This window comes from Lissotriton vulgaris, chromosome 1_1 (genome assembly GCF_964263255.1).
Source record: "Lissotriton vulgaris chromosome 1_1, aLisVul1.2, whole genome shotgun sequence".
NCBI lineage: Eukaryota > Metazoa > Chordata > Amphibia > Caudata > Salamandridae > Lissotriton > Lissotriton vulgaris.
In genome coordinates, this window is record NC_141685.1 from 1,116,084,138 (window position 1) to 1,116,098,003 (window position 13,866).

At 45.9% G+C, this 13,866-nt stretch overlaps 1 protein-coding gene across 1 annotated transcript in view; it reads right to left on the reverse strand.

The window, feature by feature from the left end:
* Window positions 1–13,866, reverse strand: part of LOC147748716 (uncharacterized) — a 341,752-nt gene that overhangs the window by 300,683 nt on the left and 27,203 nt on the right. The window lies entirely within an intron of this gene.

Genomic DNA, 13,866 nt, shown 5'->3' on the forward strand with positions numbered 1-13,866 from the left:
CAACGACAATCAATTTTGACTTTTCCACCTATTGGCTTTATCAATGACACTTGGCGATGCTGTGCAGCAAAAGCAGATAAGAAAAATGGCACAATGATGCGAAGATGTGCTTGCGTATATACTTCATGACAATACTTGCGGCCACTATGCATATGTGATAAATTATGCGTTCACATGTGTCACCTTGCCTGCGCATACATATGCACTAATGCACGTGCAGTTGTATTACTTTTTTTTATTAACTGTTCCAAGATGGCAGGCAACACTTGAAATGGTAAAGAAAAAAATGAATTTTTGATTGTGCAAAGGTGCTTTTTAGGTCGAGCCTGGGAAGCGCATGCACTGCTCTGCGAGGCATGCTGTATTTTAGTAAGGACGTAAAGACCCGCCCACTCTCTGCCGAAATTTGTCATTGGCTTGTGTCATTGTCCTTCGTAAATGCTGGCTTCTGATTCGTTAATAGGCTTGTTAGACCCTCCTTAGTACCGCTTCGTCTTCCTTTGTAACCTCCCATGAGGACTGGCCCTTTTACTTCTGTTGTTACACAGGATGCTTTATTTAGTCTGTAAGCACTTTTTTCTTTAATGAGTTTAGTCCTACTGCAGGCACAACATGCTCTCCTGCAACATTCAGCGGGCCATGCGCGCTTTCACTTTCCAAGCACCCGGGACAGTGGCGGCTGCTTCTTTGAAATTAAATAGGTCTAGCATTTACAAGAGTTTGGGTTATTGGCATTGTAAATGACAATGGGGCCGATTCACAGAACTAACCTAAGACAAAATCCTAAACTTACTACTTTTGGTATTCACAGAAGGCATTTAGTATTAGTAAAGTTGGGATTTTGTCTTAAGTTTGAATTAAGACAAACTTAAGGCAGACTTAAGACAGACTTAAGACAAAATCCTAACTTAAGTCTGTCTTAAGTCTGTCTTAAGTTTGTCTTAAGTCTGTCTTAAGTCTGTCTTAAGTTTGTCTTAAGTCAAATTTAAGACAAAATCCTAACTTTACTACAACTAAATGCCTTCTGTGAATACCAAAAGAAAAGTAGTACGTTTAGGATTTTGTCTTAAGTTAGTTCTGTGAATCGGGGCCAATGCCTTTTATTTATGTGTTAATTATCAAAACAGATAAATAAAATACATTGTCACTTACAATGCCAATACCTTAAACTCTCGCAAATTCGAGACCTATTGCATTGCAAATGCATGTTTAAAACATAGCAGACCAAAAGCATGTGGCGAAACTGAAAACAAAACAATAAGTTGGGATGCATGGGGCAGTAGAGCAACAGAAAAATGCATGGGGCCAGCAGGTGTGGGAGAAGTCAATGCATGTGTGGTGTCAGCCAGAAGTAGACGGAGGAGTAAAGGAGGAGCTTGAGGTGGGGAGGGAAGGGAAGGGACTACATTTAAAAAATGCCTATGATGGGAAACAATGGATGAAGTGGGATTAGGGGAGGTGTGTGAAGAGGGGCAGCTGTTTAGGAGAGGAAAGCGGCACATGCAAGAGAAAGAACAACAACAAAAACATGCACTATCATGGAATGCTAAACGAAGAAGCAAAAAGTAATCCCCTGAATGTGAGTAGAGGAATGATACAAGTGATCCAATCAAAAGGTTGGCAAAGAAGCTAGGGTTCCGGGGGTGGGGAGAAGAGGGAGGACTAAACAAATTACAGTGACAAGAAGCCAAGCAAAGGTAAGCAATGGATGGGCTCTAAGTGCACTGCAAGTTTTTGGTATGATCTACAAGTTATGTATTGATACCCAAGAGCTAAAAGCTGTCTGTGGGCGAGACTGTAAAAACACAGTCCTTTTCTGCTTTAGCTCTCTGGTCTTGTTCAATAGTCACAGCATCTTATTAAAATCAAGATTACAAAAAAAAGGTTGTAAAAGAAAGTGAGTGAATGTAAATACTCTCTATTATCATCATAGCATTCCGACCAGAAACAAATCTGGCAACCAACTCTGTATATGGTCATGATGGTTTGTTTGGGTGATTACATTTAGCTGCATGGTTGAAAGTATTGTGGGTGATGGTTTTAGACAAACAGAAAACTATATGTACATTTTACATTGCTGTGTTGCACTCATTATATATTATGCATTACGCAGTATTTGGAGGCAGTGAAAGGGAGTCTGGGAGATGGTGAGGCCAGGAAAGAGATAGAGGGATTCAGTGGCCATGTTCTAATTGAAGAAGGGCTATGTGTGCATGGATGACAGTCTTAACCCTGTTTAGTGAGATGATACCTATCAGAGTGTGTTTTTAGAGGGTCGAAATTGCTTGAGGGACATGAATCTAGATGCACCACGGATACCTCAAGGTGACCAGGTGTTTTTGATTGGGGTGCATAGGTTTTGAGCAGGGAGTAGTGGGCCAGGATTTGGTATGGGTATGTTTGAGAGGTGTGTGGACAAAGAGGAGAGACTGGGGTGGGCTTTTATTGAAGGTCCAGCATACGTGCCCAAGCACTGAGAACAACAAATATTTGGTATGCAGTTCCTGAGAGGGACAAGGGTAAAGTGACTAATGTAAGAACAAGGATAGTGTTCAATGATCAAAAAGGAGGAAAGGGGATTCCTCCTTTGGTATTTGAGTGTTGTATTTTAGGAGCTTAAATTCTTTCTAGCGTTGTGTACCTAGGTTCCCTCAAAGTTGTACAAACCATCAATGTATGATTTTTTGATATCCAGGACAGTAGAAAAATACATGAAGTTCGGTCTCCTCGCCCCTGCTGCTAGCTAGGCACCCCAGGGCAGAACTGCCGGACCATTCGTTAGTAAATGCACGCAGAGGGGGAGAGCCGTGCCTGAATTGAACGTACAGTTTCATAGCTAAGGCTGGTTGTATTTAATCTAAGCATTGCTCCAGATTGTACGTATACTTGATTGCCAAAATATTAGCTGTAAGGGAACAAGTGGCAGAGTTTTCATGGAGTTGGGCAAGTTTTCAATTTCAAGAGACGCATTCCACTTTGTATTTTTGTCTGCTGCACCACATCAATTCATTCATTGAATCTTTATTTCGACATTTTTTCAGTCATAAAAGATTACAGTAAAAACAATATAGATAAAAGAATAAAATTAATTAGATAAAAATGGATTTGTCATGAAATGTACACAGTCACAGTATAATTTTGAAAGTTATCAAAACCCATGTTCTTGCATAGGGGTACAAGCCAGTACTTTCTAGCTTTTCTGTAGGCAGGACAGAAGAAGAGCATGTGCATTTCATCCATCTTGGTCCTGCTCCACTAGGACAAGACGAGCTCGAACTGCCAGGCCTCATCCACTCAACACAGGGACATAAGCAATCCTAGAACGGTGTCCATATTGCTGGAACTCATCAACGAGGTGCAGCTTGGATCCTGAAGCACAATGAGCTACGTGTCTCACATCAGGGCACCCGTCGTACTTCGAAAGACACATTCATTTGACCATATCCTTGGTAGATAAGTAGCCCATTGGGTGAAGTATGAGAAGGTCACTATTTGGTTTGGAGAGGTTGGAACTGGCATGATTGGCACATTTTCTAACTTTATCAAATAGGTAAAATGAGTAGACTGGAATGCCACCGAGATCCGTGAGCAGGGCCGGCTTTAGGGCAGTGCGACTGGTGCAGCCGCACTGAGCGTTGATCTGGGGAGGGGACAATGACCTCAGTAGGGCGCTGTGTTCAGCAATAACTTATGATTTAAAAACACATGCTCCAAAGTTATTTGTGCATCCAGTTTTCGGGCAAACATTAAAAATGTATGTATAGAAAACATTTTTGATCAGAGTTCCTGCAAGAGAGAGAGATAAAAGTTTTGTCTAGTGTCAGTTTTGACTCTCCATACAGTGGCGCAGAGGGTTACTATGCCTGCTACAAAAAATTCATACCATGCAGATCACAGAACAGTTTTTAATGTGGATAGCTGAGTGGACTACTGCTTTTGTCACAAAGTTACTGCAGTTCCTAAGATACAACCCGAAAATAGAGCAGTGACTGTTACGATCTGTCATCGAAGAGCTGCATGCAAACTGCATAAAACAGTTATGATGTTATGTTTTTCCCCTAGTCTTTTAATATCTATTCCTACTGTTGCTGCAAAGGGTTTGTTTGGATAGACATACATTCTTATTAGTAAAGTCAGCCTTTACCAGCGCTTTAAAACAAATTAAATGTATATGAGAGAGGGTCTATGGAGATAAAGGGAGCACTTTTGCTGGATGGTCATGAGGTAATTCGAGGAAGAGGTGATGGGGGGATTGTCCCACCAAGCATCGCCGGTGCTAAAGTCGGCCCTGCCAGTGAGACTAATAACAGGGTCCATATGCTTCAACCATATTATACCTGCTTTAAAGTCCCTCAACAGGCTACCAGCTGATGCAAGTATCCATCCGGAAATACTGTGCATGATGCATGGAACCCTGCACCATGGTACACATGATACACCCAGGTACACAAAAGCTCAAGATCTGAGGAGGCATTCGATCCATAAACTCTCATTTGCTGGAACAACTGAGATTCAGGAAAAAGAAGACCTATGCTAGTACTTTCACCAGATCTGCATCGCGAATAGGGAACTCTCTCCTGTCGGAGGTTCGATCGAACCCATTGTCAAACGGTTTCAAGAAAAAGGTTAAGAGGATTTTACTAGGCAGATTCCTAACATAACAAAACGGTTTCTAACCTAGCTCAGCTCTGAGACACTCACATCACTGTCATTTTGCTCACCTAGAAGCAGAAATCCCTGGAAGCACTGGCATCACGCCTGAATGGCTATCTTGGACCACAAATTCTCTCTCATGATTATTATGGCTTAGGCTTATGGAAGACTATATGTTTATTTATTTATTTATTTATAAAGTTTTATGCAGCGCGAACAAGATTCCGAAGGATATCAGAACGCTATGTAACAGGCTTCAGGGGGTGCTCTGTACAGCGCTCTGATACCTTTGGACCATGGTCTTGCTTTATGAAACTCTCTAAATAAAAATTAAATGACAAGCCCATGTATGTGTGGTGGAGGACATGTTGTTGTTATATTATGTTATTGGCTATTTATAGAGCACACAATCACCAGGGAGGTCTCTTGGCGCTAGGTACTGAGATGTCATAAGTCCTTAATACTGGTAAGCCTGTATAAAAAAACAAGTCTTCAGGAGTTGCCTAAAATTGGTGTAGACAGAGGACAGCCTGATGTCCTAGGGTAGTGTGTTCCAAACATGTGGAACAGAGAACCTGCAGCCTCCAACCTTGAGTTTATTATAGGAGGGGGTGACCAGGTAGTGTTGGTGGCTTGATCTCAGTTCTCTTGGCGGATGATATTTTACGATTCGAGCTTTCACAGTGCCCGGGCAGCTCAAATTCAATGCTTTGAACACCGTGCAGCATACCTTAAATCTGTATCTTTGCGTCACAGGCAGCCAGTGGAGGTCCTTTGTCACCCGCGTGATAGAGCCCCCCTCGGGGGACGTGAACTATCAGCCTTGCGGCCTGGTTTTGTATTAACTGAACCTTACACAAGAGGGATTTCAGGTGGTCCAGGTATAGAGAGGAGAGAGTTCGCCTAATCAATTCTGGACATAACCAGAGCCAAGATAACTTGGATCAGGGCCTCTCTCGTAAGGAATTTTGTAATCTTTTTTATTTGACGCAGTTGCAGGAAACAGGCCGAGGTCACTGTGCTGACCTGCTGTTTACATGAGAGGTCCTAGTCAATGAGCACCTCCAAGATTTGTACTGCCCTTTTCGGAGTGGGAGGGGAACCCATCTCACTTGGCCATCACAGAGGGTTCCAACAGGCAGTTCTATTCCTGGTAAGGACTATCTCAGTTTTATCTGAGTTAAGTTTCAGATGGTTATCATTCATCGATCCCCAGATGAATAGCATGGTGTTTTGAAAGTGCTGCCTAGCTGCATCGCTATCATTGATAGCAAACAGCAGTTGCATATCTTCAGCGTAATTGAAGATGTTTACTCCCATCATCTTATGGGATCTGACCAAAGGTTGAATATTGATATTGAATAAGTGGGGAAAGAGAAGACCCCTGGGGCACTCCACAGCTTACCTTAACCTCTGTAGCGGAATAAGACAAGAGTCTAACCGATTGGGATCTATCCTTCAGGAATTATATCATCCAGTTCAACGCTGCGCCCCGCAACCCTGTGGCCCTGACACGGTCAGCCAGCAAAGTGTGGTCCACTGTGTCAAAGACCGCTGACAGGTCTGGTAGCACCAGAGCTTGTGTGTTCCCCTTATCCACTTCTCTTTGAATTTCATCCAACACAGACGTGACCACTGCTTCAGTGGAGTGGGCTGGTCGAAACCCCACCTGACACGGGTCCAGAAACTCCGACTTCTCTATGAAAGCGCAGAGATGGTAAGCAACATGGGCTTCCAAGATTTTAGCTAAATACAGGAGTAGGGACACTGGACAAACGTTCTTCATATCTGAGGGGTCTGACGACACTTTCTTAACCCCTTGTATGCTTGCGATGGCCGGGAGCCGTCACACGTCACAGTGGGCGAGTGCGGAGGATGGCCCCCGGCCGTCCGAATCCCCGCCCACTAATGAAAACTACTCTACAGCGCTGAAATTTTGCGCCCGTGGAAGAGGTTAAGGAGGGGTACGATAACTGCTTTTTTGAGATATTTAGGTACCAGGCCCGAGTCAATAGAGTAATTAAGAAATTGTAGGAGACTGTCTCCACAAGAGGATGCTACCTCTCCAAGGACCATCGGGGGCAGATGTTGTTAGCTGATCCTGATTTGACTTTCACCATTAACTCCATTAGACTGTCTTGCGAAACATTAGGAAAATGCAAGAGCGTGTGGCTATTCATGTCACCTGGTAATGAGTAGGTAGTGGAAGAGCCCACGGGCATGCCCTTTTTTATTGCTGCAATCTTATTCACAAAAAGGTATTTAGAGTGTCAAACAAACTCTGTGAGGGTGTGACATGAAGAGTCACCCTGTCTAGATTAGCTAATTCATTAACGATCCTAAAAATCTCCTTGGATTAATTGGGTGCCTTCGAGATTTTATGTGCGAAGTAGCTTATTTTGGTTTGCCTTACGAGGGACGTATAAGTTTTGAGTTGTTGGAGATATCTGGTTCTCAGAGCTGGCGAGTATTCCGACTGCCATTTCCTTTCTGCGGGTCGGAGATTGAGTTTCGCCATTCTCAGATCCGCAGTGAACCATTTATTGGTCTCATGGCTTCTCGTCTTGCTGGAGTTATGACTACGGGCGTGGGTGTCGCTAGCCCCCTTCAGCCAGTTAAAAACATTTTGCTCATAACCGTCAATATCCTCCATAGGAGCTGGCACGAATTTCCCCAGGTCCTCAGAGAAATCTGTAAGGTTAGCCCGAGCCTAGTTCCTAAATGAGATCGCCGGTCCCCTTGGAGGGCTTATCTCCTTTGGCCTAGTTACCGATAAGGAGATCAGATGATGGTCTGACCACCCACCCGGGACTATGCTCATGTTCTGCACCGAAAGTTTCGAAGTCCAGATTTGATCCAAAATGTGGCCTTTAATGTGAGTTGATGAATTCACTACTTGTACCAGGCTCATTTCACTTAAGGCAGCCTTGAGGTCCAAGGCTTGAGGACGCCCGTCTTCCTTGTTTGCCCAATAATTTAAATCTCCAATCAAGAGAACATTGGCATGGTCTACTACTAGCCGGGCTATGGCTTCAGCGAGAGCCTGGGCGAACCCCTGCATGTAGTAAGGAGGCCTATAAATCAAGATGCACTCAAAAGCCTCAGTAGCAGATTTCAAAGGAATCACTAACATTTCTACCGCTGGTAACTCCAGCAAGGGCAATTTGGTAAATTGAATGGATTTTTTTTAATTATGGCTGCGACACCCGAATCTTTCTTCTCTGTTTTCCTGTTAGCTAACAATATATAGTACTCATTAGGGAGCGCTGTCAGTATATCAGGGGATGATTCCACCTTGAGCCACGTATCCATTAGTAGCAACAACTCTGGAGACTCCGACGCTAGTAGATGGAAAATGTCATCTTAGTGCTTAGCCAAGGAGCGTGTATTTAGATAGATCACCTGGGTGCCGGTCCGCTCTCTCATTTCCACTGAGGGGGTGACACTCATCACCCTGTGCTCTGTGTGAAGACTGACCTGGTAACCATCCTCTAGGACTTCCTTTCTGGGGAAGCTCAATAGCCCTGCTTCCTTCAGGAGAGTCATGAGTGTTCTAGGGATGCTGTGAGTTTCCCTGATCAGAGATAGCAGATCTTTCCTATCATAGGAGATGAAAGGGGCATAGTAACGGGGCCCTGGTCCCCTGCGAATGGGCGCAGACGGGCTTGCCTTTGAAGCACCGCCAGGGCGCCCGCTGCGTGGACGCGCCATGCGTGCACTTTTAAAGACAGAACCTGCCTTTTCCCCAACCAACCGGGTAGCTGATTGGTCCCCCAACAGCCAATCAGCGCCTCGTGAGCCTCGCTGAAGGCTAACGCACTTTCCTACACCGAAGGAAGCTACGGTGACTCGAAAAGGTGTACAGAATCAAACTCAATAAAACAAGGCAAAAACAGCGTGCAGCAGTTAATATCCGAACAGTGCCAGGTTAATAAACATACAAATCTCATTACCGGCGTGCACTTTTAAAGGCAGAACCTGCCCTCTCCCCGGCCCCTCACCAACTGGCTAGCTTATTGGTCCCCCGACAGCCAATTAGCTCCCCGTGAGCCTCGCTGAAGGCTGATGCGCTTTCCTACACCGAGCAAAGCTACAGTGACTCGAACAGGTGTACAGAATCAAGGGACATATTAGCAAGAAGCTCGTTAAAATTATCGCTGTTTTAGCGGCAGGAAACTGCCGCTAAAACAGCGATAATGGGCTTGCTACTATGCTTTATAGAATTCCAATAGAAGCCCAGGTTAGATGTCCTGCACATCTAACCTGGGCTTCTATTGGAATTCTATAACGCATTTTAGCAAGCCCATTATCGCCGTTTTAGCTGCAGTTTCCTGCCGCTAAAACTGCAATAATTTTAACGAGCTTCTTGCTAATATGCCCCCAAATTCAATAAGAGCAAAAACCACAGTTGATGGACAGAATGCAGAACAATGTCATACATTCACCCCAGTACAGAGATCTTGGCCTAAATCCATACTTTTTTTGCACTCCACACCACCCCAGTTCAGACATGGCCATATGCAAATCAGCCTTGACCCTGTGCCTCATGGGAACAGTCCTGCCCGAACTGCCAAGCCATGTTTTTCCTGGACCGGAATCAAGCATCCTAGAACCGGTTTCTGGCTATCAGCCGTCTTCAGCCAGGATAGCTTGACTCCAGTGGTGTGGAGAGCATGGGACTCACGTCTGAGCATACCCATCCCACTCGGGGTGACTAATGCAAAAACCACAGTTGATGGACGGAATGCAGAACAATGTCATACATTCACCCCAGTACAGAGATCTGGGCCTAAATCCATACTTTTTTTGCACTCCACACCACCCCAGTTTAGACATGGCCATATGCAAATCAGCCTTGACCCCTTGCCTCATGGGAACAGTCCAGCCCGAACTGCCAAGCCATGTCTTTCCTGGACCGGAATCAAGCATCCTAGGACCGGTTTCTGGCAATCAGCCGTCTTCAGCCAGGATAGCTTGACTCCAGTGGTGTGGAGAGCATGGGACTCACGTCTGAGCATACCCATCCCACTCGGGGTGACAAATGCAAAAACCACAGTTGATGGACGGAATGCAGAACAATGTCATACATTCACCCCAGTACAGAGATCTGGGCCTAAATCCATAATTTTTGTGCACTCCACACCACCCCAGTTCAGACATGGCCATATGCAAATCAGCCTTGACCCTGTGCCTCATGGGAACAGTCCAGCCCGAACTGCCAAGCCATGTCTTTCCTGGACCGGAATCAAGCATCCTAGGACCGTTTTCTGTCTATCAGCCGTCTTCAGCCAGGATAGCTTGACTCCAGTGGTGTGGAGAGCATGGGACTTACGTCTGAGCATACCCATCCCACTCGGGTGACAAATGCAAAAACCACAGTTGATGGACAGAATGCAGAACAATGTCATACATTCACCCCAGTACAGAGATCTGGGCCTAAATCCATAATTTTTGTGCACTCCACACCACCCCAGTTCAGACATGGCCATATGCAAATCAGCCTTGACCCTGTGCCTCATGGGAACAGTCCAGCCCGAACTGCCAAGCCATGTCTTTCCTGAACCGGAATCAAGCATCCTAGGACCGGCTTCTGGCTATCAGCCGTCTTCAGCCAGGATAGCTTGACTCCAGTGGTGTGGAGAGCATGGGACTCACGTCTGAGCATACCCATCCCACTCGGGGTGACAAATGCAAAAACCACAGTTGATGGACAGAATGCAGAACAATGTCATACATTCACCCCAGTACAGAGATCTGGGCCTAAATCCATAACTTTTTTGCACTCCACACCACCCCAGTTCAGACATGGCCATATGCAAATCAGCCTTGACCCTGTGCCTCATGGGAACAGTCCAGCCCGAACTGCCAAGCCATGTCTTTCCTGGACCGGAATCAAGCATCCTAGGACCGTTTTCTGTCTATCAGCCGTCTTCAGCCAGGATAGCTTGACTCCAGTGGTGTGGAGAGCATGGGACTCACGTCTGAGCATACCCATCCCACTCGGGGTGACAAATGCAAAAACCACAGTTGATGGACAGAATGCAGAACAATGTCATACATTCACCCCAGTACAGAGATCTGGGCCTAAATCCATAATTTTTTTGCACTCCAAAACACCCCAGTTCAGACATGACCATATGCAAATCAGCCTTGACCCGGTGCCTCATGGAAACATTCCAGCCCGAACTGCCAAGCCATGTCTTTCCTGGACCGGAATCAAGCATCCTAGGACTGGTTTCTGGCTATCAGCCGTCTTCAGCCAGGATAGCTTGACTCCAGTGGAGTGGAGAGCATGGGACTCATGTCTGAGCATACCCATCCCACTCGGTGTGACAAATGCAAAAACCACAGTTGATGGACAAAATGCAGATCAATGTCATACATTCACCCCAGTACAGAGATCTGGGCCTAAATCCATAATTTAGGCCGGGTATGCTCAGCCGTGAGTCCCGTGCTCTCCATGCCATTGGAATCAAGCTATCCAGGCTGATGAGGGTTTAAAGCCCGAAACCGGTCCTTGGATGCTTGTTTCCAGTCCAGGGAGGACCTGGCTTGGCAGTTCGGGTGGGACTGTTCCCATGGGGCACAGGGTCAAGACTGATTTGCATATGGCTGGGTTCAAACTGGAAAGGCATGGTGAGCAAAAAAACGATGGATTTAGGCCCAGATCTCTGTACTGGGGTGAATGTATGACATTGTTCTGCATTCTGTCCATCACCTGTTATTTTTGCATTTGTCATCCCGAGTGGGACGGGTATGCTGAGACGTGAGTCCCGAGCTCTCCATGCCACTGGAATCAAGCTATCCAGGCTGATGAGGGCTGAAAGCCCGAAACCAGTCCTTGGATGCTTGTTTCCAGTCCAGGGAGGACCTGGCTTGGCAGTCCGGGCTGGATTGTTCCCATGGGGCACAGGGTCAAGACTGATTTGCATATGGCTGGGTTCAAACTGGAAAGGCATGGTGAGCAAAAAAACGATGGATTTAGGCCCAGATCTCTGTACTGGGGTGAATGCATGACATTGTTCTGCATTCTGTCCATCACCTGTTATTTTTGCCCAAATTCAATAAAACAAGGCAAAAACAGCATGCAGTATTTAATATCAAAACAGTGCCAGGTTAAACAAGCATTTGCAATGCAATAGGTCTCGCATTAGGAAAGTTTGATCTATTGGTATTGTAAATGACAATTATTTTATTTATTTGTTGGTTTTGAAAATAGAGAAATTAATAGCTTTGTCATTTACAATGCCAATAGTTTTAACTTTCACAAATATGACACCTATAGCATTTGCAATACAATATGTGTTGTATTTATGTGACTTAGATGTATTGATATTGCAAATAACAATGTCTTTTTTTGGTGTGGAAAATGTAAATATTTTTTAATTTTTGTTTATGTTTTTCAAAATATAAAAGTATTAATTTTGTTATTAGAAATGCCAATAGTTATAAAATTAGCAAATGTTACATCTATAGCATTAATAAAGGTACATGTTTAGTTTTCCCCTGTCTTACATGTATTGATCTGACAAATCACAATGTTTTAACAAGAACAGAAGTGAAAACATTTAACATCTTTTTATGACATTTGTAATAAAGCTTGAAACATTGACAGAAAATATTTGAACCAGTTCTTGTTGAATGTTGTGGTGCCACTGAGTGATTCTGTAGTGGTGCTGAGTGATGCTATGGTGATGCAATAGATAGAGTGAGTGCGATAGATAGATAGATAGATAGAGGCAGGGTGATAGATAGAGGGAGGGGCGATAGAGGGAGGGCGATAGAGGGTGGGCGATAGAGAGAGAGAGCGATAGAGGGAGGGCGATAGATGGAGGGCGATCGAGGGAGGGAGGGTGATAGAGTGATGTCGTGCGGTAGAGTGATGGAGGGCGATAGAGTGAGGGAGGGCGATAGAGTGAGGGCGGTAGAGTGATGGAGGGCGGTAGAGTGATGGAGGGCGGTAGAGTGATGGAGGGCGATAGAGTGAGTGAGGGCGATAGAGTGAGTGAGGGCGATAGAGTGATTGAGGCGGTAGAGTGAGTGAGGGCAGTAGAGTGAGTGGGGGCGGTAGAGTGAGTGAGGGCGGTATAGTGAGTGAGGGCGGTAGAGTGAGTGAGGGCGGTAGAGTGAGGGAGGTAGAGTGAAGGTGGTAGAGTGTGGGCGGTTGAGTGAGGGTGGTATAGTGTTAGGGTGATGGCGGTATAGTGGTCGAGTGAGGGCAGTAGAGTGAGGGCGGTAGAGTGGTAGGGTGAGGGCAGTAGAGTGGTAGAGTGAGGGCGATAGAGTGGTAGAGTGAGGGCGGCATAGTGGTAGAGTGAGGGCGGTAGAGTGAAGGCCGTCAGGGCGGTAGAGTGAGTGCGGTAGAGTTGTAGAGTGGTGGCAGTAGAGTGAGTGTGTGAGGGCGGTAGAGTGAGGGCGGTAGAGTGAGGGCATGAGGGAGGTAGAGTGTTAGAGTGAGGGCGGTAGAGTGAGAGCGCTAGAGTGGTAGAGTTAGGGCGGTAGAGTGAGGGCAGTAGAGTGGTAGAGGAAGGGCGGTAGAGTTGTAGAGTGAGGGCGGTAGAGTGAGGGCGTGAGGGCAGTAGAGTGTGTGAGGTAGAGTGAGTGTGTGAGGGCGGTAGAGTGGTATAGTGAGTTCGGTAGAGTGAGGGCCTGAGGGCGGTAGAGTGGTAAAGTGAGGGTGATAGAGTGAGGGCGGTAGAGTGAGGGTTTGAGGGAGGTAGAGTGTTAGAGTGAGGGCGGTAGAGTGAGAGCGCTAGAGTGGTAGAGTTAGGGCGGTAGAGTGAGGGCGGTAGAGTGGTAGAGGAAGGGCGGTAGAGTTGTAGAGTGAGGGCGGTAGAGTGTGGGCGTGAGGGCAGTAGAGTGTGTGAGGTAAACTGAGGGCGTGAGAGCGGTAGAGTGAGTGCGGTAGAGTGGTAGATTGAGGGCGGTAGAGTGAGGGTGGTAGAGTAGTAGAGTGAGGGCAGTAGAGTGACAGCAAGAGTCGCCATATACAGAAGCAGTTGCTCAAAGTGCTGTTTGCAATAATCTATGAAGGGGATTCCTCAACTTCTGTAAACTGATTGGTAAGAGGCTGCCTCTTTCGACTGACCTCTGCACCCCTACATGTTTCTTCTGTAGCATGCTGGAGATGTCAGTAGATTTCTAGACAATCTGGTGTATCTAAAAAGCCAGCGAGTTTGGGGTTCATTGCAGGATGGTATAGACGAGAAGTAG